Here is a 13364-nt window from a genome sequence, read left to right on the forward strand (position 1 = left end):
AACACATATCTTCTTCATATACAGTAAGGATCAACTGCCACACATTTTCGGTTACAGATAACTACTCCACAAGAGGTGATGTGCAATAATTATGGTAAACTGCACTTTGGTACTGCAACTGTCAATACTAAAAGTTGTTATGAGAGTCACAGCAAGTTTTAGTTCTGGGGCAGTCAGTTTCCTAAATATTGTCCACTACATAATGAGACAGGGGACAGTCAAGAACAGTAATTCGTTCAGTCTCTTTATGATGAAGTAAGGAAACGTGAATAATGAAAGATGTGGAAGAATATTTTGCAAAGAAAATGAAAACTTCGTATGTCTTCACGCAACTCCGTCTTTCTTTCGTGTAGGTTCGTGGTATAGTTAATGAAATTCATCACGCGTCTGAGTGGGTCCCCAACTGCACAGTCATTCTCTGTTGCTAGCGTCTGCCACTTCCAGCTGGGACTGCCAATTCCTCAAACAGCCGCGTCACCGCGGAAAGCGTTTGTCGCCCCTGTTGCTGGGAAACGACCTTAATAGGTACGTCACTAGTCAGTTGTTTTATCTGGCGAATACATTGTAGACACAAATTCACACATTTGACTCGCTCTTTCTTCGAAACTAGCGTCAAAAACTGCGGGGAAACGGACCGACACTGCAGAAAAGACAAGTGCGGCTACTGCCCTGTCATCTGTTAGTGGGGCCAAGCGACAGCCACATGGCCCGATTTTCCATACCAGCCCAAACTCTTTTATGTTTTTTTTCTTTTTTGTTATTTCACTCCCCAAAATGGAGAGGGCTGGCAGCGGCACAATACGCCGCTCTTCAGCCAAGAGAGTTACAGAAAAATCATAGTCAAATGAGAAAAGAATACATAACATAGAATGGTATAAAGTGATGAAGAAACGAGAACAAAAATAGATGAGCATAAATGGTAGATTTAAAAAGAACATAGACGAGAGCCACACACACATGTGGAGAATGAACACTGTAATTCGACACGAAAATAAAGAAATACCACAGTGTGAACACAAATGAGTGATTCTGGCGACACTGCACATGGCACTAGAGTAATGCTGACACCATAACAAAAACGATAAACGTCACAGCACTGAAGGTGACCTACCACTGGGTGAAGGGATGAGGGGGAAAGAAAAGGGGGTAGAGATGGTAGGAGGAAACCAGGAGGGGGTAGGGGGGACAGTGGAGGGGAGAAGGAAAGGAGGGGGCAGGTTAAAAGGAAAAAGAAGGTGTTCGGCAGGGGAAAAGGAAGAAAATGGGAAGGAGGAGAGTGTGGGAGCCCTGAGGAGGGGGAACAAGGAGGGATTAGATATGGTAGGAGGGGTAGATGGAAGACATGAGGACATCATCCAGAAGGGGGAGTTGGCGGAAGCCACCTTGGGCGAGGGTATGGAGCGTGTGGACATGGAGACCCGGCGGGACACTGTGGTGCAGGTGTGGCAGTGGGCTAAGGTGGGAGAGGATGGGAGAAACCAAAGGATGGGGGGGATCCAGTTTGTGGTAGACATATAGGATCCGTATTCATTCTAGGAACAGGAAAGATGGGGGAAAGGAATCAGTTCATAAAGGATTCGCATGGGGGACAGGAGACGGATGCAATAAGTGAGGTGGAGTGCATGGCGCTCAATGAATTGGAGGGATTTGTAATAGGTGGGGGAAGTGGACATCAAGGGGTGGGCATAACATAGGAGGGCGCAGATCAGGGACTTATAGGTATGTAGGATGGTAGAAGGGTCTAATCCCCATGTTCGACTAGAGAGGAGACAGAGACAGATATGTGCCTTGGCTTGGACTGTGAGGAGATGGGGGGTCCTAGAAAGGCGGCAGTCGAGGGTGATACCAAGGTAGTTGAGGGTGGGAGTGAGGGCAATGGGGCAACCAGTGATGGTAAGGTGGAAATCTAGGAGGCGGAAGGAGGGGGTGGTGTGGCCTACGATGATTACCTGGGTCTTGGAGGGATTCATCTTAAGGAGCCATTGGTTGCACCATGTGGTGAACAGGTCAATGTGGGAGTGGAGGAGGCGCTAGGGAATTTTGGAGGGAGGGGCAAGAGCAAGGAAGGCAGTGTGATCGGAATATTCCAAGAGGTGGGCAGGTGGTGGAGGCTGCAGCATGTCCGCCGTGTATAATAGGTAGAGGAGAGGACAAAGGATGGAGCCTTGGGGCATGCTTGTGGAGGGGTATAAGGTGTAAGAATTGGAGTTGCGGATGGTAACATAGGAGGGGCAGTGAGAGCAGAAGGAGGCCATAATGCGAACATAGTTGATGGGGAAGGTGTAAGTCTGGAGTTCAAAGAGGAGCCCGGGATGCCATATGCGGTTATAGGCACGTTCAAGGTAAAGGGACACAAAAATGGTGGCGCGATGGGAATTGAGATGAGTGGAAAGGACGTGTGTCAGGTGGAGGAGGAGATCGTCAGGAGAGAAGGGAGGTTGGAAGTGACATTGGGTCAAGGGAAGGAGACGGTGCTGGTGGAAGTGGTGGTGAATACGGCAGGTAATGATGTACCCAAGGACCTTGCTGAACACCGACGTGAGACTCATAGGGCGCAAGGAGGAGGTATCGGAATGGAGGTTGGCATGTTTGAGAAACATAAGGATCCGGGAAGACTTCTACAGGTCAGGGTAGAAGCCGGTGGAGAGGATAACATTGTAGAGGGTGGTTAGCACTGTAAGGAAGGAGAGGGGGGCATCTTTGAGTTGGCGGTATGTAACACGGTCGTGACCGGGAGCCATATTACGAATGGTGTGTAGTGTGGTGACGATGTCTTGTGTGACAATGGGGGTGTTGAGAAAGGATGGTGGTGTGGCCTCCAAGTACTGGAAGCTAGGAGCAAGTGGGGGGAGAGAGGTGTCAGTGCGGCCCTGTATGTCAGGCAGACAGCCTGCCCACCTGCCCGTTCACCAACATCCATCACCTTTGCCGCCTGCTGTCCATCTGTCCGTCTGTCGGTCCATTTGTCCATCCATTGTCCATCGTCGCCGCTGCCTGCTGTCCATCTGTCTGTTGCCATCTGTCCATCATGAACCTTCTCACCTCCACTGTCATCTACTCCTCCCCCTCCCCCTCTTCCACTGTCCCTTCCTGGAGTGCTGGTTCTCGCCTCCCTCCTTATACTTCGTCCTCCCTCCCCCCCCCCTCACCCATTCCCCCATATCCTCCTCTGCTGTGTACCCCCCCCCCACATCTACACTCTTCCCGTAGCCTCCACACCCATAACAGCTCCTGCCCCCACCCTCAAGTACACCTCTGCTGCCACCTTCACTGCCACCTCTCAGGTTTTCGGTTTGCTCCCTCTCACCCCCCTGTCACTGCATCATCTGCATCCACCGCATTCACCACGCCATGCCAGGCCACAATCACCGCCACTGAACCAGCTGCTTCTCCCAGCACCTCCACCATGCCTACAGGATCTGCCACCCACCACCTCCCTCTCCTCCCCATCCCTCTCTCCTCCACCCAGCCTATGGTCTCCAAAAAACTCCACAAACACCTCATTTCCGACTCTGCCCCTCCAGCAAAAAGGCACCTCCTCCTCCCCCTCCCCCCATTGACTCCATGGACACTACCCCTCTTCCTGACAACTGTACCCCAGACCCCACGCTCCAAACCTTTCTCCTGTCCACCCCAGACACTGGTGCTCCCATCCCCCAGCTGATTTCTCGCAGCCGGCCGCTGTGGCCGAGCGATTCTGCGCGATTTAGTCTGGAACCGCGCAGCTGTTACTGTCGCAGGATCGAATCCTGTCTCGGGCATGGATGTGTGTGATGTCCTTAGATTATTTAGGTTTAAGTGGTTCTGTAGTGTCGCGGAATAGTAAAGAGTTGGAGACGTGGACTATTGTCAAGTTTCGTTGCCTATGCCGAAAGCCAGAAGCAGTAGGTCGGCCAAGAAGTAAGAGGATTGCACATGCATGGAATGTGTCGTCACACAGGGGCCATGGCCTGGTTCCACACAACAGGCGAGAGAGAATTGCTTAGCACGCGGGTTTGTGTTAGAGGGAGACTTTCGTAGAGTGCAAGACAGAGGTATAGTGTCAGCTGTACTGCATTTCACAACTTCGCGTAAGTCTGTCGAAACAACACGTAACTCTGTTGCAAGAACACCTAAGGGGCGAGTACGACAGATAAGTCAGCACTATAAGTGGAACGAATGTGGTCATTACAAACGAGAATGACGTCAGGACGTCGCTCGTGCTTCCTTTAAATGCGCCAGCTTTGATAGCAACAGGGCACTCGCACTCGCAGTTAAACTTGCAGTTAGATGTGTACTGGGTTGCTGCGTAGCACACAGGTCGGTGATCGACATGTTATTCTTTATTAAGGAGATGTTGCAGTAAGAGTGGCCCATCCAGCAGCAGACGTGAGGGGACAGTACCAGCTCTGGTCCTCTCTGCTGCCGCTATCAATCATCAACCCAGGATTAGCAGACATCGCGGCAGACTCGCTCGCCGCCAATGTTGACCACATCAGTGAGCCGTCGTCGAGATCGTGCGGGGCCTAGGCCCTGTGCATCTGCCATCACAGCCGGGTGAGCCAACGACGCTAGGGGACTGCAGTCTGTTCCGCCCGTCCACTGCGGAGAGCCACCAGGAGGAGCACGGAATAAGATGGGGTGGGATAGAGTACACTCCGCACTACGAGAAAGCTTCTGGTGCCAACAGCGCCGGGGACTCCAACCTGAAGCCTCTACAGGCAGCAGCCTGCTGTCTGCCTTGAGCCGGCTCACCAGCCACGCGCAACCAAAGTAAGGGCAATCCTCCGCTACATCACTGCACGCGGCGCTGCGCTAGCAAGACTGGTGCGGCCCGGATCTGGTGTCATCGCTACGAATCAGCGAGGACTCGGGGAAGGTCGTTGATATCACCAAGCCACATTGTACTCGGCATGAATAGAGGTGTTATGAATTAATAATGTTTCTTTGGCGTTTCTGACGCTTCTACAGCCATTTCATAGCATCCTGACAGCTGGAGAGGTCACCGCTCGGTCATCCAGTCCACCATAGGCGACCGGGACCACCGGGACGCATAAAGTTCTAAGTTTTAGGGGACTCATGACCGCAGATTGTAAGTCCCATAGTGCTCAGAGCTATTTGAACCATTTTTCGATTCCTTGCAGGGACTCAGTCCTCATCGAGACCCCTTCTTTCACACACACCTCCTCCGTAAACTACTGCACATTATGTTTGGCCCCCACGCATCCCTGACTCCCTTCCTCTCATCTTCCTCTCCCCGTCAGCCACAGCCTCCCGATCGTCCCCCCCGCCTACACCGCCATGATGACCAAACTCAGCCCGGTGAACACAGAGGATGAGGTGTTGGTGGAACTGAACTCACACCCTAACCTGCAAATCCACTCCGCCCAACGTATCCACAATGCTGCAGGTCCCACCTATCTCATGAGGGTCTTTTCGGAGTCCATCCCCTCCACTGACCACCTCCACTCCCAGGGTGCTCAGATCTACCACCACCACCATCCAGTTGAATCATCCAAATCCCTCCCCAATCCTACCACTTCCAGCACCACCTCATGTACAATGATCACATGACCCCCAACTGCAAAACCCTCCCCAACTGTCCCCATTGCAAGGTCTCCCACGTTCTTAAAAACTGCCCCAATCTAGCCACCCCTCTCTCCTGTAACACCTGCAACAGCCCCCATTCTACCTACTGCCACATGTGTAAACCTAAACCCCCTCATGCCACCCCTGAGCTTACTGTCCCTGTTTGTCCTATTGTCTCCCACCCACCCCAACAATTCCCACGTTGACTTCACCTTCTGCACCTTTGTAATATCCATCGACATAAACATCCATAGCTGCTCCCCTGCCGCCCTTCATTGGTGGCATCAGTTCCTCTCCACGATCCAAGGCGTCTTTCTTCCACATCCAAAACACATCCATCCCGAAAGCGATGCCACCCACAATGTTGTCATTACCTCCACCAACCTTCTTGGGTGTATCACCTTCGAAATCCTTGACCCCACATGTACTGACCACTTCCCCGTTCTCTCACCATAATGTCTGCTCATCACGCCCCTCCAGCTCTCTGCCCTGCACCCCCTCCCAAGGTCATCCATGTCTACCATTGTGCCAACTGGGATGCCTACTGGGAATCCATCACCACCCAGGTCGAAAGCCATCCTCTTACTTATCACCATCCTGACGACATCATTCATGCCTCGTCCTTCATTCAGAAGGTAATTACTGACGCCTTGGAGGTCCATGTTCCCACTAAAACCATCCACCCCCACCGTCCCACACTCCCTCTGCAGGCTGTCCTCCTCTTCTGTGAATCCCGCCGCCTCTATCACTCCTTCCTGCGCCCTCATGACAGGGATACTCTTCAACACCACCGGCAAATACAGCGAAACGTACAGAACCTTATTAAAGAAAAGAAACGCCAAGACTGGCGCCAGACATGTACATGACTGAATTCCACCCTGCCTATCAACTCCTCCAAGTACTGGTCCACCTCCCTTTGCCTCACTGGTTCCCATTCCGCACCGAATTACCCCCTTCTCCATAACGACTGCCCCCTTCCTGACAACCTCAGTAAAGCCAACCACTTTGCTTCCCACCTTTCTGAGGTCTTCTCCATCCCATTGCTGGTGTCCCCCAGGGCTCCATCCTCTTCCCTCTCCTCTATCTCCTGTACATCGCTGATATGCCCAAGCCATCCCCACCTGTCCACCTTCTCCAATATGCTGATGACACCACCTTCCTGGCTTTCTATCCTACCCTTCAATGGTCTCAACACACCCTCCAAAACCACCTTGACCTGTTCACCACTTGGTGTAACCAGTGGTCCCTTCATCTCAACCCCTCCAAAACCCAGGCAATCATCATAGATCGCACCACCTGCTTCTTCCATGACTTCTACCTCACCCTTTATGGTCATCTCATCCAATCACCCCCACCCTGAGATACCTTGACCTCACCCTCAACCCTCACATCACCTGGACCCCTCACCTCCTGACCATCCAGCAGAAAGCCCATTCCCGCCTCCACCTCCTGAAACTCCTGTCTGGCTGGACATGGGGTTACATCCTTCCAACATCCTCCACACCTACAAATCCCTCATCTGGCCTGTCCTTTGTTATGCCAGTGTTGCCTGGATCTACGCACCCACCAGCTTTTACAAGACCCTCCAAATCTTCAAATGGCATGTGCTGTGCCATACCTTCCATATCCGCCTTCCCTCCACCACACAGTTCCTGTACTACCTCATCCCCTTCCCCCACCTCCTCCTTTTCCTCCAACATCTCTTCATCCTTTACACTGTCTGCAGGCTATATCCTTCCCACCCCCTGCTTTCTTTTCTTCTATTTCGCCTTTTTTGTTTCTATATTCCGCCATGTTTCCTTCGTTATATTGTTTTACATGTCTTCCTGTTTATTTATGTCTCTTAGATGTAGAGCAGCACTTATGCTGTTGCCAGCCTGCCCCTGATCGTGAATGGAAATTACAGTAAAGGAAAAAGAAACTATTGAAAAATGTAAGGCCAGATACCCCCCACATCTCCCGATCTCACTGTCCCCGTCCGACCTATTTACGATCCCACCCCTCCTGGAAACAGCCTTTGCCCTCTCCCCACAGCCGAGGACATCGATAGATTTGTAACCATCGTCCTACAAAATATCCAGCACTTTCAACGCCCCCATACCCTCCAACAGATCTCCTTAGCTGCCGTTCAATCTTCCACCCTAACACCTTCGACACCTACTCCCATAACCAAGCCAATTTTACCTTCTCCCGTCTCAACTCCCTAGTTTAAACCCCACCATGGTGCAGCAGCATCATATCTTGTTCAGTAACATCCGTTCTCTACCTACCAACAAGCAACTCTTCATGCACATCCGTACAACCCACCATGTGGATGCCTCCCTCCTCAATGAAACATTTCTCCAGCCCCCACGTATCATCAGCACATCACCCTACCCCCTTCAACAATCCAATAATCCCCACCTGATTGCGCATTGTGGAGTTGCCATCGGCTACCTTCGCCAGATCACTATTGGGCTCCAAACCCTCTTTCCTGACCCCACTGAACACCTTATCCTCAGCTTCTTTTTCCCCAGCCTTATCATAAACAGCACCACCATCTATGCCCGTGCCACTGCCCTCATCCCGTTTGATTTCCTTTGCCACATTGACCACACCTTCTCCTCCTATGTGATTGCCACTGACCTAAACATCCACCGTCGTATCGATCCACAGCTACAATGGTGGCATCGGCTTCTTGCCTCACTGCAAGGGGAGCTCCTCCACTCCCCTGCCACACCTGCCCTGATTCCAATACCACTCACGATGTAGTCCTGGCATCCAGTGACCTCCTTCGACACATTATGGTGCACGTCCTAGATCCCACTGGTAGCGACCAGCTGTGTGTCCTCCTTACCGTGACAGACCTACAAATCCCATGCCTCACTCCTCACACCAATCCTCCCCCAAATTTCGTCCATAACTACTCTCGTGCTGACGGGAATGGCTACTGGGCAGCCCTGGATACCCAGGTCAGTGGCCATCATCTGACCATCCAGCATCTAGATGATATCAGCCATGCTTCCTCCTTTCTCCAACAGGTCCTGTCTGAGGCCACTGAGGCTCACATCCCCACTACCACCATTCACCCACACCACCACACTTTTACCCCACAGGCCATCCTCCTTTGTGAATCCCATCATCTCCACCATGTCTTCCTCCCCACACCGGACCGGGACACACTCCGATGCCACCGGCAACTCCAAAGACATGCCTGTAATTTCCTCGCAGCCAAAAAACGCTGGGACTGGCGCCAGGCCTGCACCTGCCTAAATGATACCCTCACTATAAACTCATCCAAGTACTGGTCAGCCTTCCATCACCTTACTGGATCTAAACCCTCCCCACAGTATCCCCTCCTCCATTGAACCTGATTTATTTTCAAAGAATATCCATAAGAATTTATTTTATTTACTAGTGATTCATGAAGAACATTAACACATTTAATCAGACTATGTGAGCGTGAGAGTAGTTGCCAATGGTAACCGAAGAAACAAATTAAAAATTATATTTTCAATAAATGGAAAATTTATTCCGAAAAGCCTTTTTTGAACATATTTAAAATTATAATCAGAAAGCACCCTGTAAATATCAAGTTACAATTTATTCAGAGGCAGAAATAACAATTTTTTTTGTGGTATGAGCTTTCGAGCTGAGAACCTTGCCGCTCCCTTTTAACATGGCTGTAGACACGACCGCTCACAACACCTCTTAAAGACTACTCTGGTGCAAATCTGCAACACACCAGATTACCCTAAATTAAAATTTTTAACAACTCACACAAACACATAAACTATGCGCCCTGTAAGAGGGTTGTAAATGGTACAAAACACTCACATAAAAAATTATTTGCCACCAAAAGTGTAACTTGTTTTAAAAGAACTCTTACAGTGGAAGGGTGGCAACTTTATATGATAAATTGACCATTTAAATAAAATCCATGAAATGCAATTTTACATAAAATATACCAACATACTCTACATTACACATATACCACCTCGCAAGATGATAGGCAAGATAAAAACATATTTCAGGAATTCAGCCTTTACACCTTAAGCAATAAATTCGTTAACATCAAATCCGACAAACATGACAGAGGCAGGTATTAACGTATGGCAGATTGACGGGGGGATAACTGAACAACCTGAACTGCAGATTGTTCTAAGTTGCCCCCACTCCACAAGGGAAAATGGACCACCCAATTCATAAATAACCAATTTCCCACAGGTGGGCAAGCAGAGAAGAATGGTGGGACGCTGCCAAAACAAAGCAGCTGGTGACCTCACCAAGAAAACATGTATAATTTAACAAGTAAATGAAACAACATATCTCCAATCACTTAATTTCTAATAAACTGTGATTTCCGGCGAAGACCTGGCGCAGCACCTCCAACGCTATCACTTACCAATGTCAGTGAAAATCTGAGTAGGGCAATGTAACAGATGAGGTCATTAATGTAAACAAGAAAAAAACAATGGACACAAGATGAACCTTTAACACCACATGTAATTAATTCCCAATCGGATAAAGGCTGCCTGCTTAGGTTTTTCACAACAGCACCCTTTGTTTCCTGTTAGATAAGAGACAAACAATTTCATAGCACTGCCAGTGACACCATACTATTGTAACTTACTTAAGAGAATGGTGTGGTTCACACAGTCAAAGGCTTTTGACAGGTCACAGAAAATGCCAGTAGCCTCTAATAGCTTTCTCTATATCACAACATTTAAGTAACCCAAACTGTGACTTTGACAATATATTATTTGCAGTCAGGTGCTTGAGGATTACAGAAACAACTTAAGATAGAACTCAACTTGCACGAGCACTCTTTGATTAAATTCAAAAAAATGGTTAAAATGGCTCTGGGCACTATGGGACTTAACATCTTCGGTCATCAGTCCCCGAGAACTTAGAACTACTTAAACCTAACTAACCTAAGGACATCACACACATCCATGCACGAGGCAGGATTCGAGCCTGTGACCATAGCAGTCCCACGGTTCTGGACTGCTGCGCCTAGAACCGCACGGCCACCGCAGCCGGCCTGATTAACTTCTTTTGATATATTATCATACCCACTAGAATACTTACATTTGAAGGATTTTATGACGGATGCTACTTCTCTGGGAGACCTGAGCGCCATTTCTATTTTACTGAAGTTATTTTTAAAGACTTGTGTTGGATACACAATTGCACTGCCCACCGAACCTGATGACACCAAGCTGTCAGTAACAGAAATGAAGTACTTGTTTAAGAGGTTTGCAACACTACATGCACTTGTTACCAAAGTCTCATTTATTTTTAGAGCTCTCTCTTCACCTTTCTTTTTGGCCCCACCTGTCTGTCTTCACTATATCCCATACAGATTTTGGTTTGTTGTTCGATGTAATTATCTTTTTCTCATAATAAACCTGCTTAGATTTCTTGATTACTTGCTTCAATATTTTGCAGTATTCTTTGTAATACATTAGTGTTAACATCAGAGTTGTTCCTAGATAGTAGATACAGTCTCCTTTTTGTCCCACAAGTTATCTTTATTCCTTGTGTAATCCTTGGTTTATTGTTTGACTTCTGTGTGATTTGAGTTACCTTTAGGGAACCGAGCAAGGTGGCGCAGTGATTTGCACACTGGACTCGCATTCGGGAGGACGACTGTTCAATCCCGTCTCCGGCCATCCTGATTTAGGTTTTACATGATTTCCCTAAATCGCTTCAGGCAAATGCCGGGGTGGTTCCTTTGAAAGGGCACGGCCGATTTCCTTCCCCATCCTTCCCTCACCCGAGCTTGCGCTCCGTCTCTAATTACCTCATTGTCGATGGGACATTAAACACTAACCACCACCACCACCTTTAGGGAACAACAATTTTCAAAAGTGGAGGTAACTTTATTAGTGAATGCTTTGTATTTTCCATTTGAGTCAGAAGTGTTGTAAGCATATATCCAGTTCATGTTTTTGAGCAATATCTAAATTTTTTATTTATGTATTATCCTCCTGTACTCAGATTTAATAGATTTTTTTTATCCTGAGAAGTTTCAAAATATAACACAAGATGCTGCATGTCATGATCAGATAGCCCATTTACTATTGTTTTTGTGATATGCCTTTTTTCCCCTTGATTTGTATAGAAAGATATTATGAATGGCAATCTCAGAGCATTTACATATCCTAGCTGCGAAGTCCACAGTGGGAACTAAATTGGAAGATAGTGTTACTGAGTGCCATAATTGTTCTCTGACAAGAGCTTTTCAATAAACTCACATTAATATCACCAGTAACTACTATTTCCTTTTTTTACTGTGAGAAGCGACAACAGAGCTTCCATATTTCTTGTGAACAGGTTAAAATTTCCTGAAGGTGATTTGTACATACCTCTATTATAAAGGACTTAATTATAAAACACTACTTCTGTTGCACAAGCTTCTAAGTGCCGCTCTGATCAAAATTTATTAATATCAATATTCTTGAAATCAAAACAGTTTCTGACAAACTGGCAACTCCTCCTTTGTCTATGTTTTCTCTACAGAAGTAAGAAGCTAACTTTAATCCTGCAACATTTAACATATATAGAACAGTGGTCACATAACAGACTGTACAGGAACCTGGAGAGTCCCCAAGACGATGCAAGGCCAAACAAAGTTAGAAGATTAGTTCCCCATACATCTAAACTGTATAGTAATGGTGAAACTGAAAGGGAGTCGAGCTGAAAAACCATATCCTGAAAAGTAAAAAATATTCAAGAACCAACAAAATAATTTAAAAAACTTGATCATTTCAAACAAACCATTACTGTTGTAGAATATAGGACTTCCTTGAATGTGATTTCTTGTGAATTATACTAAACATATTTTGGGTTGGCATACAAAACTAAATGGTTTCTTTAGAAATAAAAATGTTTGATTATGACCAGCATTACTACTCGAACTTTCTCTTACCCTTTTAGCATTATGAATTCATGTTTAATATATTTTCAGTGAGGTATAAACTACATGAAACAATGTTCTTTTATCATCTGTTTGAGTTGTATCATATGCTGTTGTACAATGGATGACAGAGGTCACTTGAGATAAAATATGATACCACCTTGGAATTACAACAAAGTATCTGTACCTCTCTTACTTTCCTTTTTTCACCATCAGTCAAGAGTCCAACTGAGCCCCTTGGTACTGCGAACTGTATAGTCATGTTTTTTGTCTGTAAATTTCAACAAATGTTTAACATTCCTTCAAATAACAAAATTTGGAAATAGGTGATGAACAAAGACACAGAGCATGGAGAGAAACAGTCCACAAAGAGCCACAGACTTGTTTAACTTAAACAGTTGTATCAACATAGGGTAGAATATTAAACCTTATCTGGATGAGACATGAGCAGCAACAGCACATATTTGTGAGGGGTTTTTGGAGGTTTTGCTGCACTGAGTTAATGCAGTTATCAGCTGTGTAAGCAAAGTCCTGAGGGCAATTGCTTTTGACTGAAATGAAGACTTACATCTAAGCCATGCCTGTTACTCCAGTTGGGAGATAGGAATAAGCTAATTAGTGCCTGCACCTGGACAGGAGGGAGACAGGCAGATTATCTGAGCATCTTACAGGTAGTGTAAGAAGGAACATATTTAAGATGGAGTGAGATTACAGGGAGACAGTCGAATCAAATTAGAAATGAAAAGGACCAAAACCTTTCTTTACTGCTTGCTCAATATACAGAGTGAATAACACCGGGGATAGGCTACAACCCTGCCTCAATCCCTTCCCATCCACTGCTTCCCTTTCATGTCCCTCTACTCTTATAACTGCCATCTGGTTTTTGTACAAATTG

This window comes from Schistocerca nitens, chromosome 11 (assembly GCF_023898315.1).
Source record: "Schistocerca nitens isolate TAMUIC-IGC-003100 chromosome 11, iqSchNite1.1, whole genome shotgun sequence".
Classification (NCBI taxonomy): Eukaryota; Metazoa; Arthropoda; class Insecta; order Orthoptera; family Acrididae; genus Schistocerca; species Schistocerca nitens.